Source organism: Pygocentrus nattereri, chromosome 11 (assembly GCF_015220715.1).
Source record: "Pygocentrus nattereri isolate fPygNat1 chromosome 11, fPygNat1.pri, whole genome shotgun sequence".
In the NCBI taxonomy this organism is placed as follows: Eukaryota; Metazoa; Chordata; class Actinopteri; order Characiformes; family Serrasalmidae; genus Pygocentrus; species Pygocentrus nattereri.
Window position 1 is genome coordinate 38,221,891 of NC_051221.1, and position 12,443 is coordinate 38,234,333.

At 40.7% G+C, this 12,443-nt stretch overlaps 1 long non-coding RNA gene across 1 annotated transcript; it reads right to left on the reverse strand.

The window, feature by feature from the left end:
• Positions 1-202: 202 nt before the first annotated feature.
• Positions 203-4,599, reverse strand: LOC119264280. The gene is made up of 3 exons (XR_005130939.1): positions 925-4,599; positions 685-763; positions 203-500 (listed from the first exon to the last, which is right to left on the reverse strand). It is a non-coding gene; the product is annotated as an uncharacterized LOC119264280 (long non-coding RNA).
• Positions 4,600-12,443: the final 7,844 nt, after the last annotated feature.

Here is a 12,443-nt window from a genome sequence, read left to right on the forward strand (position 1 = left end):
TATGAGTGTGTGATATTTAGAATAATTGCACAATAGATCGTTTCACACTTAATATCTAGAACCTCTTGAACAGTGTGAAAAGACTGCTTTAAGAATGGGACGTCTGTCTATATATTACCCAAACTAATAAAAATAATATTAATAATAACAATAATAATAATCATAAGAAGAAGAATATATATCAAATATAAAAAAACACACATGGCTGCAATGCCTTTATTTTTAATCAATCAACACAATTTTAATCAAGGGTGCTCAATCGTGGTTCAGCACCCTATAGATTTCAGATCCAGCACACCTGGTTCTAATGTTCAGGTGCTCCTGAATGTCTTCATTATCTAGATCAGGTGTGTTAGATTAAGGGTGCAGCTAAACTCTGCTAAGTGCTTAAGATGACTGGGTCATACAATGGAAAGGGCTGGGCAGTGCTTTACGGATGGCCGTGAAGATCCTGCACAGACGTTGGCGTGGTTTCTTGAAGGCTGATTCTCTCTGTGAAGCTGTGAAAGATAAATCAGAACAACAGAAAATGACAAAACAGTCAACACCCAGTTAATTCTATTATATTCTACATTACATGTGAAGAATAAAAGAGCAACACTGTGAGGCTCAGCTTATGAAATACTGGTATGAGTACGTCTACTGTGAAGTAAGGGCTCTGTGTGTATTGATTCGAGTACTTACAATTCTGAAGCTTTCCAGAGGACGAGGTAGACTGTTGATGGCCAGACATCATGTCAGCAGGAAAAAATTTACTTGATTTCTAGATGATCAAACATTCAACAAATAAAATAGAAAAAAAATCAACATTAACATCAGCATACGTCTTATATTTAACACAGTATTTTAGAATGTAGGAACTCATATGATTAGTATTGATTGCTTTCTGATTATCCAGTTATTAATAATTAAAAAGTCCACTACCTTTACTCCAGGACTGAAGATAGGAGCTGTTTTACACACAATGATACGAAATCTTCGACTGCTCCTTTTCACAACCACACGGTTTGGATCCAAGGAACGGTGGTCATTCAGTGGCCTGGAGCTGGAAGAGTAGGTTTCATAATCCTGGCTAGAGATGCTGTTATCCAATGTCGCTTTCACCAGTTTACTGTCAGCCCTGCTTGAGGTTGTGGGTAACACAGCAGGTGAGTTAAAGTCCAGTAGAGAGACATCATGACTCCTTTCAGGTTTAGTTTGCAGTCCACAAGCAATGACAGAGAATCCTCTATTTTGCTCTGTAAGTCTGTGAGCACCTTAGTCAAACAGCTTTCTGAATCAGTGAAGCTGCATTGTGAGCAAGCTGACTTGTCCGAATGTCTCTCCTGGCCTTTAGAACATCCACTTGTACCTGGTAAATCAGTTGCATGTGAAGATGCAGAGTTCAGACTTAGCAAGTGTAGGAGTAAGGTCTTAACTGATTCATCTACAAAAGCGTGGACTAGTGATGAGGGAACTTGGACTGGGTCCCTCAGCAAATTGTTTCCAAATGCATGATGGTCGTTTTATATATCTGAGAACCTCAAAATTGATTATCTGCATGACATCATATGGTTTCATCAGAAATCAGATGTTGCAGTTGGTTCATCTGTTGGAGAGACTGAGGCTGGGGGACTGCTACAGTTTCAGCAGCAGAATCAGACTTCTGAATGATGTCATACTCAGGGTCAGCAGTTCTCTCTGACACAGCACAGAGTGATGAGCTTGGAGCTTTTCTAGAAATTGTAGACATGCTGTGGTGGGAGGTGGTTGATGTGGATTGAATTCTCTCTGAAGCCTTTTCAGGTTTGGCATCCATAAAAAGACTTTTGTAAATTAAGAAGATTTTTCACCTTCCTAAAGATGAAGAAGGGGTCTGAATAAACCATCCTCTCAGATGTGTCAGGGTTTTCAGGGATGCTGGAGACAGAGATGTGTGAGAGAGTATTGAGACAACTCAATATCTCACAGATGTTGTTCGTGATTGCCATTGCTGAATGCATAGACTCAACATATCTGTCTAAAGCATCAACAACCTCCTCTGCAATAGTCAGAGCAGCATTTTGTAAATCGTTTGAGGCTGTAGACATAAGTGGTGAAGAAGATGTTTGTCTAGAAGAATCCAAAAAGAGACTTGAACTCTGTGAGGATGCTTTTGTGACTAAGACATCACTCACTACTTTAACAGCATCAGTCAGGAAGCTCTTACTCTTAACAGTCCTCAGTCTGAAAGGCTGTTCTGGAAGGGATGGTAAAATGTGGAGAGGCACTTCAGAGGAGCTTGACACATGTTGCTCACTCTTGTATAACTCCACAACTTTTCTAATCACCTCATTCGTATAAGAGTCTAAATGAATCTGGATTCTTTCTGTTACATGAGGAGGTGACCTGACTGTTACAACACCCTCAGATTACAACTCTACTCCTCCTGCAGGCTGATCTTGTGTGGAAATCCCACTTCTTTCTAAAAATGACATCTGGAGCCCCAGTAGAAATCCAAAAACTTTCTTCTGCACACGTCTATATATGCTGTGACAAGCAGAGGGCGCACTTTCCTTTCTCTTAGAAGAGCAACACTTCTGCAAGTATTTCAAAAAGCTTCTGGTGATATCTGAAGCTGTAGACTGGGCTTGAATGGATATGGAAGAGGCTGCAACAGACGGCTGAATAATGGTTGAGCTGGAGGAGGACTTCAATGACTGGATGAAACTTGAGATAGAAAGTTTTTCTACACTTTTTTAGAAGTATTTCACCAACAGTCTGTGTTGCTTTGCTCTGGAACTGAGCACTGAAAAGGTTCTCAACAGAACGCTGTGACGACATACAGTCAAGTGCAGTGTCTTTAAAATCAGAGTCAAGTTCAGGGAAAGGCCTGTTCTTACACTCTCCGAGATCCCTGCCTGATGCTTTAGGCTTGGATGAGGATCTACTAGATCTGACAAGTTCTCTCAAACCCTGAAATATGTCATTTATTTCCAGTGAGTCTTCATCTCCTGTTGGTGCTTGACACTCAGGGGATACTTCTGAGTCATAAAGATGGACAACCTCACTAATAATGCTGTTAGTGCACTTAACAGTGAGATCATCCATGTGGGAAGCACTTTGGACTGTAGAGAGCTGCAAATCACCCCGTGTGGAGCAAATTCTCTGTCTCTCCAAAGAAGTCATGAAAAGAGCCTGAAGGTAACCTCGTACTCCTTCAAAAAAGTTCAAGGGGGCTAAACGAGACCCCCTCACTGAAACGTCAGAAGTCCTTAGCACATTAGTAGATGGCTCAACTGGAAGTGCAACAAGTGACCTAATTATAGTATCAGAGTCACTTTTGCTAGTAATCACACTCGACTCAACGAGTTCTTCCAAGGCATCAACGATAATTCCTGCAACATCTACAGCAGCACTGTGTAAATCTCTGGAGGAAGATTTAGATGATGTTGAGGCACAAACGGAAACCTGCTGTGATTCACTTTTCACCAGACTGTCGCTCACCACCTGAATGGCCTTAGTTAGTTGAGTGTTGAGGTGTTGACTTCAGGCTGGTAGAGGACTGGGATGATGTCGGAGCTGCTAAACTCATGGGTTCTTTGCTTTTCTAAAACACCCTCATCATTATGATCACTTGAACTTAGACTTGTAGACTTGATGACTTTACACTCATCAGGTGAGCTGGATTCAAAAAGCTGGACCTCTTTCTTGTACAAATCCAGGACGTTGTAAATGATGTCATCCGTGCAAGAATCTATATTAGCCTGGGTTCTTGGAGGTATTTGACTGTCCTCTGTCTGTAAAGTTTCTGCTGGTTTCAGTGTTTGGTTATTGGTGACTGTGAGATCTTCTATTAGAGAGGTCTGTGAAGCACTTAATGAGGGTACAGTGTTTTGTTGAAGCTCTGTACTACTTTTCTTTGTTATCTGCTTGAACCCCTTGAAGAACACACTCACCTTCTCATTAATTCTCTGAAAAATGTGTTTCACCACAGAGTCCTTAGCTGTGTTGCTGCTTAGAGGATGGTGAGCTTTCCTGATTTTGCCTTGAATCGTGTTAACGATGTCCCTAGACGTGGCATCCAGGTGACTTCTCTTCAAATCAGGTGGGAACCCTGAGCGAGCCATTGCCTCTAACATTGAGTCCAGGTCTGTTTCACTGGCAAGACTACTGAGAAGGAGTTGACTTACAGCCCTGGTGGCTTTTGAGTGGAGCTTCTCAGGTGGCAGGTGAACTTTTTGCTTCCTGCAATCCACAAAGACGCTATTCTGTAAGTCTGAAGTTGAGGCGGTCTGGATGAGCCTTTCAGCGGTGACCCTCAGCAGATCACTGGTTTTGTGATCAGTTCTTTCAGCGCCGTTTCCATCCAGGTGATCACGCACCACCACGGTTAGCTTCTGTGTCTGATTCAGATTCGTCTTGTTTCTTCCTCAGATGTTTTGTCTTCGCCGGTTGAGAATGTGTCATTTTGCCCTCCAGAGTTTTCAACATCTCTTTAGCCAGTAGACTGCACGTTGTCTTCCAGTCCTTGGCCCATGAGGATTCTTTACAGGAGGCAACCTTGCAGATTGATTCCTCCATCGCTGTTTTCACATCACTGACAAAATCCTCAATAATGTGGCATATAAGATCAGATGGATCCACTGGAGATCTAGTTTAAGATGAAATAATGAGACAAACACAGAAAGACCACAGTCGTTAACATCATGTTCTTTTTCATCACACATCACAACAGTTTAAGTTTTTTACATTTTGGTAGTTGCTTCTTATAGCAGTTAAAGAGAAATTAGATGAGTGGCATTAACACAGATTATAGTTCACACTCTTAGAAAAGATGGTTCTTCTATGGTTCTTAAGTGAAGACAATAGTTTTTATGTAGAACTATAAACACGTGAGAAACCATTTGCCTGTTTAAAGGGTACATTGTATCATGAAATGTTTCCACAGATTGGCGGTGAATGTTGTGTATGGTTCTACAGAGAACCTTTCATAAAAATGTTCTATAGCAGCATAAAAGGTTCTTCTACTGTTACAATGTCAAGCCATTTCACAAGGCAAAGAATTCTCTAAGTATACACATGGTGCTTTGAGTGTTCATAGCGCTACCATTTTACTTACTAAAGAACCTTTGAAGAACCATCATTTGTAAGAGGGTATATCATAATATGAATCCATAACTAATAGATTTCTGCAGCTGTGTGTGAGTTTTATTATGCTTTCAAAAACAACTGGTACCAAAGTTGGATGTTAATCATAAAAGCATAAAACTTCACATTATGATTTTGCATTTTAGTCTACATGCTTTAACACTAAGGAATTATATCTTCCACAGCTAAAAATGATAGAGTTTGTCAGTAGATGTGGACAGTAAACAGCTACATTTACTCAGTTCTATGTACTCCAGTAAAGTTTCAGTTGATTTGTCGTCACTTTCAGGAATTTTTTCACACAGTAATGCCACTTTGCGGCTGAATTTCTCCAACTGCTGGACTGCTTCATTCTAAGGCAACTTGTTGATGTCCCCACACACACTAGGGGGCACACTCTTGGTCATTACTGACTCTGCCCCAATCAGAAATCTTTCTGTGTATGATTTGGGTGTATCCGATCATAAGGTAGTCTCTATGGAATTGCCAATTTTGTCTCTGTCCATAAAGCCCAAACGCCAAATCTGCTTCAGAAATTTGAAAAAAATAAATCCAGAAATCATGACAGCCAACTTGAAGAATCTTTTACATACAGACCTCCCATCGGTCAATGACGCAGTGGATTTCTACAATAAAAGTCTGAGCAGAATCTTGGATCTTCACGCTCCTGCTAAAACCAGAACAGTCACCTTCTCTCATTCAGCCCCCTGGTTCACTGATGAGCTAAGAGAAATGAAGGCAGTCAGGCGCGCCCTCGAGCGTTGTTACAAAGCCTCTGGCCTCACTGTTCACAAGTTAGCATATCGGGAACATCAAAAAGCCTACTCAAGATCCATTACGGAAGCACGGTCACAGTTTTATGGAAACATCATCAAAAACAGTCAAGGGATTTCTAAGCAGTTATACTCCTGAAACCACAAGCCCCCTTACTCACTGAAAGTACAGAAGAGCACTGCAACAACAATGACTTTCTTTAGAACAAAAACCCACTTCGTTCTGCTATTTCAACCTTCTCCACTCTACATGTGCAGGGTATGTACTCACAGTCTGAGGTCTCCCAGCCCCTAAACTGTTTTCCAGAAGTCTCACAGCAAGAGGTTGAAGGCATTGTCAAGAAGATGAAACCTTCCACCTGTGCCTTGGATCCCTTTCCTACTTCTCTGGTGAAAGCAAACATCTCTGCCATTAGTCCTCTGATTACCACTGTAATAAACCACTCTCTCCAGGCTCGGTTTGTTCCATCTTCTCTAAAGGCAGCCATAATCAGACCACTGCTCAAAAAACCTACTCTTGATCCAGATGTCTTTGCAAATTATAGGCCCATCTCCAATCTTCCCTTTCTCTCTAAAGTACTGGAAAAGGTAGTCGCCGCCCATCTTCAGGACCATCTTAAATGTAATAACCTTTATGAAAAATTTCAGTCTGGTTTCCGCTCTGCTCACAGCACAGAAACAGCTTTGGTTAAGGTCACAAATGACCTCCTGATGGCAGCTGACGCTGGGTCACCTTCACTCCTCATCCTCCTGGATTTGTCTGCTGCATTTGACACTGTTGACAATGGCACACTCCTCAATCGGCTTCATCACACCTTTGGTCTCATGGACACCGCCATAAACTGGTTTCAGTCTTATCTGACGGAAAGAACAGAGTACTTAACATATGGAAAGGCAAGATCCCAGACACACACTGTGACCTGTGGAGTCCCCCAGGGGTCAGTCCTGGGCCCCATCCTGTTTACTATATACATGCTTCCCCTTGGCCATGTCATTAGTCACCATGGAATTTCATTCCACTGCTATGCTGATGATGTACAACTCTACCTTTGAATTGACGCAAACTCCTCTGTAGCCTCTTCATCATCAATGTCATCATCACAACTTGCTGCCTGTCTAGAAGATATTCAGGTATGGATGGAACACAACTTCCTCCAGTTGAACAGTGCCAAAACAGAGGCAATCATGATTGGCCAGTATTACATTCTCCGGCCACAACATTCCACTCTCCTCATCAGTCTCCAATCTTGGTGTGAGGTTTGACCCTCAACTCACTTTTGAGGCCCATATAAAACACCTCTGCAAGATCTCCTTTCACCACCTCAGAAACATCGCCCCACTCTGACTGTATCTGATGCTGAAAAACTGGTTCATGCTTTCATCTCCTCTAGACTCGACTACTGCAATGCAGTTCTCATTGGGATTCCTGGCAAGAGTCTCCAGAGACTACAATACATTCAGAACAGCGCTGCTAGGATCCTGATGAGAGTGCGTAAATATGAACACATCACACCCATCCTCTGTTCTCTTCACTGGCTTCCCATCTTTACCAGGATCGAATACAAGGTTTTCCTCCTCACCCACCAGTGCATTTATGGCAATGCTCCTACACATCTGAAAGAACTCCTCAACCCACAGACCTCATCACGATCCCTTCGTTCTACAAACACAAATCACCTCCTTCCCCCCAGAACTAAACTCTGCACCATGGGGGACCGGGCATTCTGTTCTGCTGCTCCTCGCTTATGGAATGCTCTCCCTGACCATCTGAGGGCACCACAGTCAAGTGAGAGTTTTAAAAAAGGACTTAAAACCTTTCTCTTCAGCAGAACTTACAACCTGTGAGCTTCCTATTGAGTGTAAAGATGTTTTATAACAATTCTTTGACTTCATTGAAATGCTTCTACTGTATAGCACTTTGAGATTTGTTTAAAATGTAAAGTGTTTTACAAATAAAATTCATTATTATCATTTTATCATTTCTAGGAATCAAATATTTTTTTCAGTTAAATAAATATTACAACAACAAGAAAAGCATTAAAAATTATAATAATTGTATATATTTTAACATTATTTTTAATATTATGCTGCTACTTAGCTACATTCATGTAATTGAATGACAAAATCCTAGTTATTTTAACATTTTACTCTCAAAATTATAATCACAGATATTTTAGCTGTGTGTAAAATTTGAACTGTAAATCCACTTGTTGTTCTCAGTGAAAGTCAGTAAAACATCCTCTACAGTCACCACACTAGCCACGTTTACATGCAGCCTAATAATCCGTTAATAATCCGACTAATAGCTCAATCGGAATAGAATACGTCCATGTAAACACCTCGATCGGAATAGACTTATCAGATTGAGGCCAATCGGAATACAATTGCTATCCGATTGAACGAGGTGGGTAAACCTCTAAATAATCCGTTAAATAGAAGAATAATATCCGTGTAAACGCCTGAATCCGATTACATTCCCTATCGGAAGGTGTAAGAACGTTCTGCGAACGTTCAGAGTGAAAGGTTTATACCGGTCAACACGGCGGAGCAGAAACAGGTCAGCAGAGGAGACGAGGTTTATACTCTGAGCTTTAAAAGACGGCGGTGGGACGGACATCCAGCTTATGTCCAGCACGACGTCTTCCTTTATAAGTACATGTGAAGGACGTTTTTCTGAGTCTGATGTCAGTTTAAAGCCATTAAAAACACAAACGCGCCAACTGGAAACTCGTCTCACTCTGACTGGTCTTCACGTGATGTTCGCTGTGATGGTAACGTTCACGCTCAGCGCTGCTCCACGCATGCGCGTCACTCTGCATCGGATTACTAGTAGTGGGCACGTAAACGAAGATTTTCATCAGACTGTTGAGTAAAGCGAGCAGAAACACCTCAGTCTGAATCTGTAATCCGATTGTATTCAATCAGTTTGGCAAAAATCTGTGCATGTAAACACAGCCAGTGAAAGGGTTTTATCTCCTTCATTCGGCCTTAATGTGGCTGTGAGGCGCTGCGCTCTTCTCATGATCTACAGCGCCGCCTTGTGGTGACCTGAGTCCAAACGCTCTGCTTTTAATGCTCTGCGTGAAAATGAAGAGTTTACAGAACAAAACAGGACCGAAAAATCGAGTCCGGCGTCTTTTTGAGCGAAGAGCACATCGAAGAAAGATGTGAGAAAATCCACTGTATTACATCAAAATACTACTACTACTATTAAAAATAAATAAATAAAAATAATAATAATAAAGAAATTAAAAAACATGATGATTATTATTATTACTATTATTATCATCATCGTCGTCGTCGTTAACTGCTTAATCCAAATAGGGTATTATTATTATTATTATTATTATTATTATTATTATTATTATTATTATTAACTGCAAAACGTCCTCTCTTGTTCTCTTTGTTCTAGAATGTTCTATGTCTTTCACTCGCGTTCTTTTTTACTGTCAGTTCTTTTTCTGGACATTTTTAAAAGACAAAATTAGAACGAAAGCCTGTATTGTAGCAAACCTGTTTGGTGTTGTTCTCATAATAATAATTATTACGAAGTGTTACGAAGCTGAAGCTATTCACCTGCTTCTTGTTAAAATTTTCCCGTTCCACCTTAAATGCAGCAGTAACATTCTGGCACTTCTGGCGTTAATACAACTGGACTATTTAAGGTGGAACAGGAAAGTTAGCTAGCTAGCTACCAAGATATTAGCATGCTGTTAGCGATTTTTTTATGCTTTTTACGAAGAAAATGACAATAATACATTAAAACTACATTAAATTAAGATAATACAGTGGCTATTGTGATTTTTTAATGTAGAAAATATTCATTTGTGGGTTTCTTTGACTCGCACAGCCATTTTGCCAGTTTTTCTTTTTTGAGTGAAATATCTTCTTTTGTAGCCTTAACACTTCACCCCTATCTCAACAAAAATTCGGACAACCTAACCCTAGACGTGCACAACAGAGGGCTAAGTGCTAAGGGGAAAGGGCAAGGGGTGAAATGGGATTGGGCATTAGTGGGGACCTCTCCCATGAGTTCAGCACTTTGCCTTTCTGCCTGGTATATAATGGAGAGCACTTCTACTGTTGGAACCATGGCTTCCCTCCCATTTAACAAAATTTATCTGGCCCACTTATGGGCCATATTGTTAGTTTTGTTCTGGCCCAGCCCTGGCCCATCTACTGTAAAGTAAGTAGAACTAACAGATGTGCCCCATATCTGGCCCTTCTACTATAAAGTGAGTAGAACTAACAGATGTGGCCCAGCCCTGGCCCATCTACTGTAAAGTAAGTAGAACTAACAGATGTGCCCCAGATCTGGACCTTCTACTATAAAGTGAGTAGAACTATCAGATGTGGCCCAGATCTGGCCCATATGTTGTAAAGTGAGTAGAACTAACAGATGTGGCCCAGCCCTGACCCATCTATTTTAAAGTGAGTCAAACTAACAGATGTTGCCTAGCTCTGGCCCTTCTACTGTGAAGTAAGTAGAACTAACAGATGTGCCCCAGATCTGGACCTTCTACTATAAAGTGAGTAGAACTATCAGATGTGGCCCAGATCTGGCCCTTCTACTGTAAAGTGAGTAGGACTATCAGATGTGGCCCAGCCCTGGCCTGCCTACTGTAAAGTAGAACTAATAGATATGGCCTGGCTCTGTGCTGTAAATTCAAACACATAAAGAAAGCCTTAAGGTCTGTTTATCTTACAAAAAAATGTAATCATCTCATAAACACATTCATATTCAAACAAATTATGAAGTTTCCGGTAGTGCAGCTGTGTTTTAGGCAGGATATAAATCTTTGAATCTTTGAGAAATACAATGAACTACTGAATATTACAACCAGAGTAGGCTTATTTGGAGTGTGAATCCACGATAAAGGCACACCATGGATTTTTTGACAGAAGACATTTTTTGAGGACTGGCCAAGGGCATTAAATAGGCACAGAGAGCAGCAGATTAAGACAAGCAAAGGTGTAAAGAGAGCGGGAGCTTTGGTTCGCCTGAGGCAACATAAACTTCTCGTTCCTTCCAATGTACGGTGACTTGGGCCTTCTTATCAGCTCAAGGCGAGACTTTGCTGACTGCACTGTGATGTGTTAACGTAATCATTTTACTTACCAAAATGACAGTCATTATTTTGCCCGTTTTGCCCTCTCAAGAACAGTAATGAAAGATAAGTACAATATGGCTCATATAAAACCATGACATTGACGAAATTCACATAAATAAAAAAGCATATTTTATTATCATCTTATGACCTCTACACAATACACAGAACCAAAGCACGTGAATATGTCGCTGTAGTACATGGAAAATGAATGTTCATATTGCAGCAAGCGGTGCTTCCAAATAACTCATACAAGTTGAAGATTGAGTCTGTGACTTGGCTTTGCTGAAAAACTCAAAACGGAGCACAAAAGAAAGGGGAGAATATCGCGCCAGGTTAGCGCCCTCCCACTGTCTCGGCTCAGGCTGTTTAGTAGGCCCTGTGAAGCACTGCCGCCGCACACACACAGCCCTTCAGACTAAGAGTCCCTGTCAAAGGAGGAATAACAAATGAACCAAGCAGCATAAAAGCAACATGTGATTTTAATCAGACAGAATCGTGTCAGAAACGTGCCAGACACCAAATATTACTACTAGAATCACAGGACGCTCGTGAGAAACACAAACATCTTACTACTCTTAAAACCAAAAAGGTTTACTGCAAATAAGTAAGCACCAAACCAAATATTTAAGCTACTTTACAACAAATTTAGAAATGATCGCATTTGCAAATCCGTTCTGCTTCTCACCTCAGATAACAGCTGCATGTTTTACACGTTAGTCTAAAAATACGTGAGGCCTGAAAATACATACCAGCACTCACAACACTCACAACAATACCACGTGTAAATATATCTGCGATGTAAGTTGCTATATAATACAGCATGCATATGCATAACTCACCTTTAAAAGTAAAAAAAAAAGGCGAAAATAGAAATATTGCTTTTTTTTATTATTTCAATAATTTTCATTTATTCATTTCATTCCATGCCTTTCGATGGACTGGCGACCTGTCCAGGGTGTATCCTGCCTTCTGCCTTAGAAACTGTGTATGTGTATTTTCAATCACTTCTCTTAAACAGTTTACGAGAGATATTCACTCAAGACTCTGGCCACTTGACATATAGTATGACTGCCATTTAATGGTGAAGAAGAATAGCAATCATTTCCAGCTGCGGAAACAGTTGAAGTGTTACATATCCAATATTATTCTGGCTTGTTTTTATTCCTACATGCTCTTTATGCAGCCACTTTTTCTAACTTGTTTGGACCATATCCATTTTAACTTGAACTTGGTATATGCTCAGATGCATACATAAACCCATGCAGTGTGTCTGAATGCTCTGCATTCAGTGCAAGCTTTAGCTGTAGTTTACAATACCTTTACATATAATGCGTTTACAGCTTTATGCAGAAATGGGTTGTTCAGGAATGAACAGAGTGTAAACATGTAAAGCATGCTATAGTGTAGTGCGAACGTCTGAGTACAGCCATGGTTATAGAATAATTTTGTG